Below are 12521 nucleotides of genomic sequence, written 5' to 3' on the forward strand. Positions count from 1 at the left end.
CAGGAAACGTAATGCTGCTGAATCATGATTTTTCTCAACATAACAAGAAAATGTTGTTAACATATTTCGCAAGTTGCTAAAAATGTTGATACTGAACATATCAGTGAAATGTTCAGAGACAATGTCAACATCGTATCTAGGAGACAAGGTTGTCCAGGTAAAGAAGGCGGGCTGTTGCCTTTCACACTCTGCCCCACTACCTCTGAAGCTAATGCTAAATTGTGCTAACAGGTCAGGTATCATGATCAAGTAACATTAAACTTAGTGAAATATTGCGACAACAGTCCGACACAGTGCGAGTCCTGGAGTCGGGGAGAGCAGCAGGTGAGCTAACTGTCAATCACAGCTGTCAATCAACACCCACACGGCAGACATCAAAGCTACTATAAGTCTTCAAATCTTAGAAACGGAGCAATAATTTTCCTAAATGACCACCAGCACACTTATTAGAGGACCTGAATTTACAGATTGAGACCAGAATGACTCATTGAAGTAAATGATTGATTTATTATTTCTAGAGAGAAGTTGAGGCTTTTGAAGTCAGGCGGAGCAGCTAGCGGCCGTCGGTCACGTCGGTCACGTCGGCCACCTTCTCACACCTGACTAATCACTGCATGAACTGGGCGTGATTGTCGGATTTGGAAAGTTGCAGAAACGGTCAGACGCCTCCCAGTGGTCCCAGTGTCAGGAAGATGTGGAGGAAGAGGTTTTAAGATGCTGTTCAACCAGTTGACAAGCAGTTTGTTGATTGGGTTTATTTATTTATTGAATGGGACAGTGTGCAGTTTGAAACATTAAAGATGCACCGCACCAGAGTTAGCTCGAAGCTAATTTGCATCCGTAGTCCCCGACAAAAAACATACAACAGCACAACAACAAACAGTAAAAAGCAAAAAAAAAAAACCCAAAAGAACCCCCAAAAAACCAACAAACAAACAAAAAAAACCCACACAGAACACACCATACAAAATACAAAATACAAAATACAAAGCTACACATCACATACACCCACAATGTCAATTAGAAATAATGTAAACTAAAGTCAGCTGTGTGAAGCATACTGAACAATGTCACCAAATAATATGAACATTTAAAGGAAATAAAATTAAAATCTGATCCAGTAAGATGTGAATCATCCTGACTGTGGATGTTTCAGAGCCTCCAGGTGAAAACACCAAGTGTATCAGAGACTCTATGAACCATTCAAAACGCTTTTTTCAGGCCTTGTTATGATCAGAGTGTCTCCCTCGTCTCTGCTTGTCATAACAGTTTAACTTTGAGCTGTTTTATTTCCCTCCGGTGTTTCCTCTTCTTCTCCTCCTCTTCCTCTGCTCTGATGAAAGCTAAACACAGATCCTTCAACTGAACTGACCTCAAACCTGCAGCTCCGCTCACATCTATATGCTTCTCAAAAGTCAGTGTCTGCATCGACAGAACTAGTCTTATAAAATACTGAATGCATTGGAGGACAGATGAGATCTTATAAAGTATCTGATGTGAACGATGTAACACTGGACGCCTTCATGAGACAGATAGTTATTGATCCGCCCTGTGGTTAGTAGCTTCAGTGCTGCATCATCCCAAACAAGAAGATACTGATCAATATGGAACAAAAAAACATGTTTTTAAAGTTCAAATAGAAAGATAATGTAAGAAATAAAAGTTTAATCATCGTAGCTTTATGTTGATATGTGGTCGTCAGCAGACTGACTCGGGGTATTTTTGCCTTCACAGTGATACAGACATGTGGGATATTTAGTTGAAAATAAATAAACTTTTTTTTGTGGAAAAAGGAAACAAAGACCAAACTCTTCAATTAAAACAGAAAATCATAGTATTGAGAAAATAAATTGTCACCTTTTGTTGGATATATTTAAGTAATTTGGGGTTTTCATAGGAAATGTAAAAAAAAATCCCTATTTGCAGTCAAAAATAATGTCAGCTTTTTTTAATATACTGGTAACAGTTTTTTCTTCGGAGAAATATCAGAAGTACGTAAACAAAAAACATAAAATATAAATTTCTCTCTTTGGGTTTCTGATTTTTTTCTCAAAGGTGAACAAAGTGATTTACTGAGCAGATGTGTTGCTGCAGCAGACAAAAAAACCAAACACAGTGTGGAGGATTTAGTGACATCTAGTGGTGAGGTTGCAGATTGCACCCAACTGAATCCTCCTCCCCTCCCGTCCCCTTCCAAGCATGTAGGACATATGTGTCAAACTCAAGGCCCGCGGGCCAAATGTGGCCGCCACTAGACCGCAATGTATCCACATAAATCCGATTTTCCCAACAAGTGGAATTGAGAAATATAAATAATGACCCCAAAATGTCCAGAAAGAGAAAAACTGATGCAGATGGAAGGCAGTTTCAAGAAAGACGGGAAGGAGAAAACATGTTTGTGCTTCAAGGAGAAAAACCGGAACATCTTCTGTGTTATGAGGCGGCGTCTGTGGCCAAAGAGAACAATCTACGTCGGCATTTTGACACCAAACACAGAGCTAAGTTTGCAAAAAAATATTCTGCCCCTCTCAACGATGACAAAGTTAATGTCATAACAAAGCTTGTTGCTTTGTATTTATGTTATAATTACAAAGCAACAAGCAAACATATTTTTTTTTACATCTATGCAAATATATATATATTATTTGTAACTTGAATAAGTAATACATTCAGAGTTTGACACCCCTGATGTAGGAGAACCTATGGTGGCCCTCTCTAGAACCAGTGTTTGTCCATTCTGGGCTACCGTAGAAGCATGGCGGTGCAACATGGTGGGCTCTGTGGAAGAGGATCTGCTCCCTCTGTAGATATAAAGGCTCATTATAAGGTAACAAAAACACAATGATTCTTATTTTCAGGTGTTTATACATTAATTAAAACATACTTATGAACATTATCTTCCATTTCTGCCAAGTCCATTCTTACTAAATTCTCCACTCTGCACCTTTAACAAGAATCCTCCGACCATCGTCCTGCGGTCACCTTGCGTCCCCGTGAGATGTCACGTCTTCTGCCCGTCGGCGTGTCCCGTCTCTGTCCTCTCTGCTGGGACTCGGTGCGTCTGCTCCGCTTTTAAAAACAAGCCTCTTGAATATATTCAGCTCCAACGAGGCCACGCAGAGATTTCCTCTGGGTGTCAGAGACTTTCTCTATTGTTGCGGCGAATCAGAGATTTACCTTTGAACCAGAAAATAAGGTCAGAACCAGAAACCACGCAGGGCTCATATTAATCAAACTGACACTTATGATGCTCTAAAGATTCAACTGTACGCTCCTACTGACAGCCGTCTGATCATGTGATTGGTAACACTTTATTTCACAGGTCCCTTAATTTTATACTCATTTCCTGGAAATTTTCTGAGTAATTTGCAGGTATTTAATAATTTAACAATAACTTTAGAACATTTTACAGACATTTGAGTGACAGATGCCATCTAGCAGTCATAGTAATTATGACTCGGAGCTGTGCTGCAGTTCACATGATGTTTATATAAGGCGACAAATTACCACATTCATAGTGGCGGGTCAGGTGGATGAATTAACTCTAACTTGCAGTAAGTGGACTTTGGACCAGCTGTGAGTCAGGACAGCTTTTTAAACCTGTGATGTTTACTGTTGCCATGACAACACTGTTTCTGAAACCTCAACAACATGGTAGTTTTAACCAAGCAGTAACCTGAAAAATGAAGCCAATGCGGAAGTACCAAAAACAGTCCCTTGAATGGCCACTTGAGGCTCCAAAAGCGAGTCAATCCCCATAGACCACCATGTTAAAATACCCAACTTTACAGCAGAAATAAACATGTTTACAGCCTGGTACAAAAAATGGTTTTGGTCTCTGTAGCTAATTTCTCCTTTCATGACAACTGTTTTTTTATAACTGATAACTGATTGATTGGCGTCACACACTGCCAAGATGGCGACGGCCGGAGCGGCTCACTTTGAGCTTCAAAACCGCTCTTCAAAAACCAACGGGTGACGTCACGGTAACTACGTCCATATTTTTATACAGTCTATGGGTTTATAACCCAAACTTTGATCTTTCCCTAAACCTAACCAGACCTTAACCACAGCGTTGTCACATCATAAAACATCATTATTGTTTAACAGTGATGTGTAACAGTTTTGTAAACTAATGCTACAGACAGATGATGTTGTCCTGGCGATCACTGTCGACAGGTGCGACAGGGCGTCGTTCTGGAGTCACACGGTCGAACCACGTATCTCGTTAAATTTGGAGGAATCATTGGGATTCACAGACGTGTTGAAAATGAATAAGAGAAACAAAACGAGTGACTGAATCCTCCGTCTTGGACCGTTTTCATCTGTTAAAAGCTTCGATTGATGTGAGCAGTGAGGAGGGAACTTTACAGTCTTTGATCCACTTTAACGCAAGACTTTTATCTCTCCTCTGAGAGAGATAAAAGATCTATCTTTTATCATGAAACGAGCTGAAAATATATATATAGATAAGCCTTTTTCATGTATAACATTTCTGGCTACATCAGTTAAAGTGATGTAATTATGTTTTAATATTTCACAAGCTGCAGGAGAGACTTTAAAAGCAGAGACAGTTTAATTCACATGAAATAACGACCACACCGGCGAGCCGAGCCGAGGGACGGGCGCAACCAACGCTCTCTCTCCGCCTGCTCGGATCATTCCTGCTGCTTTCCCAGAATTCCCAGCCTGGGACACCTCATTAGCCCAGTTCTGTTGAGCGAGAAGACATCGAAGGTGGATGGAGATCATTCCAAGGACGAAGCTGCAGCAGGTATTCCCAGATGTTACTGGAGGTGAGACGAGAGGAAACGAGGCCACACTCTTCTCTTCAAAACGTCCTCATCTCCTCGTGGTTAAAGGGTGACTCCATCTCTGTCCAAAGTGGGTCATTTTATACGCTGTTCTGCCAATTGTACAGATCCTGCTTCGTATTATCATGTAACAAATATAACATTCACTTCTTTTCTTGGCATTTTATAAAAATAGCCATCCAATTCAATGTGTTTGTGTGTCTTTTAATGTAATGTTTCCTTTTTTTTCTCATTGGATTTTGATATTTCTTAAGAAAAAGAAAGAAACCTCCTAATTTTCTGATAAGAGCTGTATGACACGCCGGCTGTTTGTTCCACCTCCAGCATGTGAAGATGTGTTTTTACTGTGTGAGAGTTAAATCATGAGAAGATGGCAGCAGCAGCAGCAGCAGCAGCAGCAGCAGAGCCTCTGCAGACCTTTGTTCTCTCTCTTCGCTGTGTCAAACTGAAGAACTGGAAGCTGCAAACAGTCTGCAGGCGGAGTCGAGGAGACGCTCACCGTCCTGTCATCAGAGCCTGCATAATGACAGCATGACACGCTGGTGTGGTAGGAAATTCATTTCCCCCAGCCGATGTCCTCATGACACATATTCCACATCAATACTGTTGTTTCCATAGACTTTCCATAGACTCAGAGCAGTTCCCTGTGTGACACAACCAACAGCTGCCAGTGTAAATAACCTGATTCATATTCCCTCTCAGCCGCCTGCTTATTCTCCCACCTCTGACCTGTTAAATCTCTCCAATAAATCTTTTATATGTCATGATTTTATTTGTTCTTTTAATTTAGATTTTTTTTTTATGATCACTGGAATGATTCTACTCCATTGGTTGAAGCTACACCCCCATGTTTTACTCTTTTCTCATGAGTTAGCAGTTAAAAATCACTTAAAATGTTCCCCTATATTTAACAGCACTTTCCCCACCTTTGAATCACTTCGTTTCCTGGTAAAAGGCTCCTTTGTTGTGTTTCTAATGCAGGAATTCTCTGACCTTCTGTCCTTCGTCGTGTCTAAATATGATAGAATTTTAATACTTGTCACTGATTTTATGCAGCTTATTGAGTCTTTTGACTCTATTCAATCTGTTAGGGAACCTACTCATGTAGAGGGGACACACTCTTGACCTTGTACTTTCCTTTGGTTTGCCCCTGTATCATCTTGAGACAAAGGATATGTGTGTTTCTGACCGAAAGGCAATTATTTTTGATGCACAGGCACTTCTGTCTACCTCCTCTCCACTCAGCTCTCGCATTTTTAGCTCAACTGAGATTTTCTTTGCACCTCATGGTGACGTAACTTCCATGACATCCCACAGTCAGACTGGTGAGCTGGTCACTCATTTTAATCAAAACCCGTCTGGTGGTGCTCGACTCCATAGCTCCTCTCAAAAATAGGAGGTCAAAACCTCGAGCTGTTCTGTGGCTCAGTGATAAAACTCGGGCCTTTCTAAGAGTAAGTAAAAAAAGCTGAGCATAAATGGAAGACTAATAAAAAAGGATGCAAGACCTCTGCTGACCATAGATTCTGTCATTAGCCTTCCTGCAGCCACAGCCTTGAAGTCTCGACAGAGAAGTATGAGGAATTTTTAGCTTGTTTTACTCAAAAGGTTGATAATATAAGATGTCAGATCTCGCCTGCTGACAGGGACTTGTGTTATGTCCCCTAACTGAGCTGTTTTAAATTGTTTTCAACCAATTTCTTTATTGTTTTTAAAGCGTATTGTATTTCAAATGAGTCCTAGTACCCTTTCTATTGTCAACAGATCTCTGGCTACAGGTACTTTTCCTTCTAGTTTTAAGCATGCAGTAATCCAGCCTCTCCTTAAAAACCCCCAGCCTTGATCCGTCTAATCTCAGTAAAAATTTAGAAAAAACAGTTTTACACAATTAGTATCTTTTCTAAACCATAATGACATTTTTTTTTGAAAAATTCCAGTCAGGTTTTAGGGTGCTACACAGCACAGAAACAGCCAGAAGTAGCTCATGACCTCCTCCTCACTGCAGACGCAGGAGAATGCTCAGTCTTAATTCTTCTAGATCTGAGTGCGGCATTCGACACCATAGATAATACTATTTTCATTAAGTGCCTTGAACAGTGGGTAGGTATCTCAGACTTAGAATGAAGCTGGTTTAAATCCTATTTATATAGTATTTTCTTCGTAACAATATGTTAGTCATCATCATCCACAGCAGACATCACCTGTGGGGTTCCACAGGGCTCAGTTCTCGGCCCCATACTCTTCTCCCTCTACATGCTTCCACTTGTTTATATAATTCATAAGCACAATGTTTCTTTTCACAGTTATGCTGATGACACACAGCTATATCTATCCCTAAGACATGATGATCCCAATGGCTTTAACACCTATTATATAGTCAATTGTGAACAAGGGAGTGGTCTCAGACACAATCACAGATGAACTGAAACACTGAAAGTCAAACTGAAAGTGAGCGCACCTGAAATGTTGCTGATAATCTGCCATTTCACAGGAAAACTGTGTGAGCACAAATACAGTAAGTACAGTAGGTCAAAGTTGAAGCAGGTCATATCAGAGTTACTACAATTTCAGCTTTTTTTAATTTCACATTCACGTTAAGTCGTAATTACGTCTGGGAAATTGAGATTTTTCCAAATGCTCTGATATAGCCGACTTGGCACTTATCGATGTGGAAGTGCCTGAAAACCAAGCAAAAATCACATGTTCAATGTAATTAAACCCAATTTTAATGGATATAATGTAACTTTGTCAATGCACAATATTTTACACCCTCATACAACCTTCCCAAGTTGTCAGATGACGTGAACACGCACAAGTACTAAATATGGGAATCTTTCTAATCCTTCCCATCTATCTAACATAGTGTCACATAGTATTAAGTGGAATCCAGTTAACAAGGAGTTAAGCTGCTGCACTCTTCTACTCTGAAAGCTCTCAGTGGAGGATTGGACTGTTGGCTAATGAACAAACCATCTTTGATGTATAATAAAACTGAAAAATTCTCTATGAATCATTAATCAAAAACACAGATGCTAGTGAATAGATTTAAATAAAACTTTAGAGAAAGATCTTTGGTCTCTATTTGGGAGACAAAGTTCAGTCTAAGTCTGGCAATGTTCTATATTTTTCTTCTTGTCAACAAATCTCATGTTTGGATCCAAACCAACTATGAACTGATCTACTAACAAGTATTGTGTGTGTATCAAAGTCTGATATATCTGATTCCTCCGTTGTTGTCCAGAAACTATTAAAAACAGGTCATTGAGTCACACTGGGTGACATGTTCCTTCATCATGAAGAGTTTGGTCAAGTTAGTTTGTATAGAAACGGCTCCAAAGACTAATAACAGCATCATGTTTTCAGTCTCTGGAGAGTAGTTCTGTGTAAGGCAGACGCCACTGAGCATGTGCAGGAATGTGGTTCTGTTTACAGCTTTGATAGCTTGTTCTGCTACATATCACAACCTCCTGACTTTGTAATGAAGTCTTTTGAAAAGTTTCCAATATCTGTGTCAGAGTCTGATCAATACAAAGACAAGAACTATACGTCTGACACAAGAAGAAATGGTGGGAGTTGATGTACTTGTATGAGCTACAGTGTCCAGAAGAGGAAATACAACAGCTGAGAGACGTTAGCTCGGTCTTAGTCTAAGCACTGATATAACTTTGGGTTCAAAACTTGGATTCTTTATTTCCTCCCATGATCAACAACAGATTACACAATGTGGAGGGAGAAAGTGGAATTTCTGTTGTGTATATGATCATGTGGTCTGGACATTTCTCTTCATTTGCTAACGCTAACTTCATTCAGAAGACATCGAAAACAATACAATCCACGTTTCCTGTTCCTAAAGACAGTACAGACCTACTAGAATATTTCACTGCTGGTTTGGTTCTGCACATGAGATTTTTTGACAATAAGAAAAATATAGAAAATTGACAGCTATATGCTAGACAACTATAAAGTTTTTCCTCTATGTTGTAGTTACTCACAATACCAACACCTTTGATTTTGTTATGCTGAAGTTTCAAGACCTTTTGCGACCACCTCAGTACATGTGAACAGAATTTACTGTTTGAATCTCAAGTCGTGGACATTTAGCAGTTTGGACAAGTTAGCATCCATGAAAATTTTATTTCTGTTTCCTTCTGACTTAGATAATGATATGAGATAAAATAAAAGCGTGAGTTAACTTCAGCAGCATGTATTCTGCTCCTGCTGCTTCTCAGTTTGCAGTAAATTAGCTTCCATTGTCAGAAACGGCCTCTCGTCCGTGTGATCAGATAGCAGCTTCACAGACTGGAAACATCAATGCTGGAACCAGTAACGACTAACAGACTGATGACGACCAACGAACCGCGCTGGCTTCACACAGCTGCCGAGAAAAACAGCCCGACACTCAGCAGATGAATGAGACTTAATGAGATGGAGCCAGGAAAGAAAAATACAGATAAGATGTTGAAAGATGTAAATATTTGATGCTGTTTGTCTTTTAGGGGGATGATGATAATGACGATGCAGAGGATGCAAACATCAAACCTAAAGTTCTTTTCTTTCTTTCGTGCTTTCTTCTTCTCATCCGTCCCTCCTTGTTCTTGCCTCAGAGGTTGATGGTTTGTTTTTTCACCTTCATCTGCTGAAGGAGGAAAGTTTGTCTGTGCACACTTTAAATCCCAGTTTAACACGTGTACCTACTACTTTCTCAAGTTTTTTGGTGTAAAAATGTCAGAAAATGGTGAAAAATGACGATCGGTGACTCCCAGAGCCCATGATGATGTCCTCAAATGTCTTGTATTGTTCACAACCCAAAGATATTGAGTTTACTGTCATAGAAACCAGAAAATTTTGCCATTTTTTTCTTAAAAAATGACTCCAAACGATTAAGTGATAATCAAAGGGAAAAGGAGGAGATGTCATTTTAAGGATTTTAACAAGGTAATTGGATTTATTTTTGTGGGAAAAAAGCACATCAGACACACTCTATTGTTGCAAGCAGAGTGCAAACATAATGTCAGCGGAGGAGTGTGAACTACTTACTGCACAGAAGAAAGAAGAAAGAGAACAGTGAAGATGAGATGTGTGACCTTTCAAATGCTCACAGAGGAAGGATGAAGAACTCCTGTCTGAATGAAGGTGTGAAAGTTCAGTTCCAAATGAAAGAGGTCAGCTTTCTCCTCTTGTTTCATGCTATAATGACCCAAACTGCAATGCTTGCATCTTGTTAAAGGACGGGTTCACAGTTTTTCAAGTCTATCTTAAACCAGCAGTCAGGTGTCCATAGTAACAGTGAAAGAGGTTTTCCTCGCTGTAATCATTCCTCCTGTTCATACTGGATATTAAAAGATCCTTCAAATGTGCTTTCAATGGAAGTGATGGAGCCCAAAATCCACAGTGTGTCCACACAGTCATTTAAAAGTTGATGTGAAGCTTATATTCAGCTTCATCAGTCTGAGTTAGTCACATCAAGTGGATATCTGACACATTTACAGTCTTTTTAGCATCAAATTCCCTCTTTGTGTTTCCTCGGACAGTGTTTCCCTGTTGAACTGCGGTGGAAGTATAGTAACAAAAAGAGGAACTTTGGCACTAAAAAGACTGTAACGTTGAAAGATATCTACTTGATTTGACTCATTTGGACGCTGAAGCTTCATATTAGCTTCAGATAAACTTTTAAATACATTTTTTGCACAGAAGGAGGACTGTGGATTTTGTCCTCTATTACTTCCATTGTAAGGTCACTATGAAGGGATCTTCTAATGGTCAGTATGAACAGGAGGAACGATTACAGCAAGAAAAACGGGTTTCTCTGTTCATTTGGGCTCCTGACTGTTGTTTTAAGACAGACTTGAAAAACTGTGAACCCGTCCTTTAAAGCAACTATAACCAACAACAGTGGAAGGAAACAGTTTAGAGGATTTAGGCTACTGACCATCCAACAGCTAGCATTAGGGTAGCCTCAAAGACTGCACACAGAGCTCCGCTGCACGACTCACACATCTGAACTCAGCAAACCAGCTAAGAGCACACAACATAAGAGCGTCTGCCAGCTGAAGACAACACTGATGATATCAACCCTCCATTAATCCTGTAAGGCAGCGAACACGCCGACCCCCAAGTGTAAAAGTAATCCTACTGTTACTGACACAAGTAATTATATTACTGTAGCGAGTTACAAAGTAATGTGTTACTGCCCAATGCAGACACCAACATGTTTTTGCCCCAGTTAGCCGCACCAACAGTAAATGATCTGTTTGCGTTCTTTCCATTGATTTTGTATGAAGTTCGTATGAAGAGGCCACAGCATCTAGACTGGAATAAATTATTTATCATAAATTAGAAGGTTGAGAGCAAACAAGATTTATTCCTGCTTTAGAGGAAAATCTAAAGTGATTCTTTAACACCTTACTAATCCCTTAATTCGTGGGTTTTTTATGTGGCTTTAAAGGTATTTTACAACCAGCGTGTGTCACATGACAGTCAGACACAGTTCAGGCTGACATTAGACATGGTTGGTAAATTTATCCTCTCAGATCACCGTGACAACATGGATGTAGACATCACATAAACCAGCTTTTCAACAAGAATGAACGTTTTAAAGTTAATCCGTGACTTGAGTGAAGCCTCCAGCCAGAGTCCTGTGTTTATGTGTCTGAGTCACGTAGCAGTCAGAGAAATATTAAAATTGTTTGGAAAAATTCACATACAAACATCTTTGCATCTCCTCGGGCTCTCTGTGTCTCTTTCTCTTGTTTGGCATGAATCTTCAATCTTAATATAGCTTCAACAAATCCTCTTTCTTCCTGTTGGTGACATTTTATAATCTGGCGTTAAATGAGATTACTAAACAACAACAGTCGAGTGGAAATGTGCTTGATATGTGTTTAAATTCTGATCTCAGCGTACTGTTGGCAGCGTAGTCTGGAGAAAGTTTGATGAAGTATAATTTAATAAAATGATGTATAATTATTATTATTAAATGTGAGATTTTGATAATAAAGACAAAATACTTTGATAAAAAAAGGCATGATTGTGTTTCTTTGACATTTTGTCTTGATGCCTTTTATGTTTTATGTAAATCACTTTGAATTGCCTTGTTGTTGAAATGTGCTGTACAAATAAACTTGTCTTGGCTGTAAAATTGGAGCTTAAAATTAAATTATATGCAAAACCATGACTTTATTCTTGTAATATTTTGTTTTAATGGGGAGAAAAATCTAATTAATCTTGTGATATTCTGCTTTTTCTTTTAAAATTACAATTTGAGAGTTAAACTTGTCTTGAAAACAGCAGTCATGAGCCTAAATGAGGATTAAACCTGTTTTTCTTGCTGTAATCATTCCTCCTGTTCATACTGACCATTAGAAGATCCCTTCATAATGACCTTACAATGGAAGTGATGGGGGACAAAATCCACAGTCCTCCTTCTGTGCAAAAATGTATTTAAAAGTTTATCTGAAGCTAATATGAAGCTTCAGCGTCCAAATGAGTCAAATCAAGTAGATATCTTTCAACGTTACAGTCTTTTTAGTACCAAAGTTCCTCTTTTTGTTACTATACTTCCACCACAGCTCAACAGGGAAACACTGTCCAAGGACCAGAAAGCAGAACGTTTAGTATTTTGAGTCGATATATTACTTAAAATATTAATTGATTATCAAAACTGTTGTAAAGTCATTTTTGTGTTGATTGACTAATCTCATAGGATTT

Source organism: Thunnus thynnus, chromosome 10 (assembly GCF_963924715.1).
Source record: "Thunnus thynnus chromosome 10, fThuThy2.1, whole genome shotgun sequence".
NCBI lineage: Eukaryota > Metazoa > Chordata > Actinopteri > Scombriformes > Scombridae > Thunnus > Thunnus thynnus.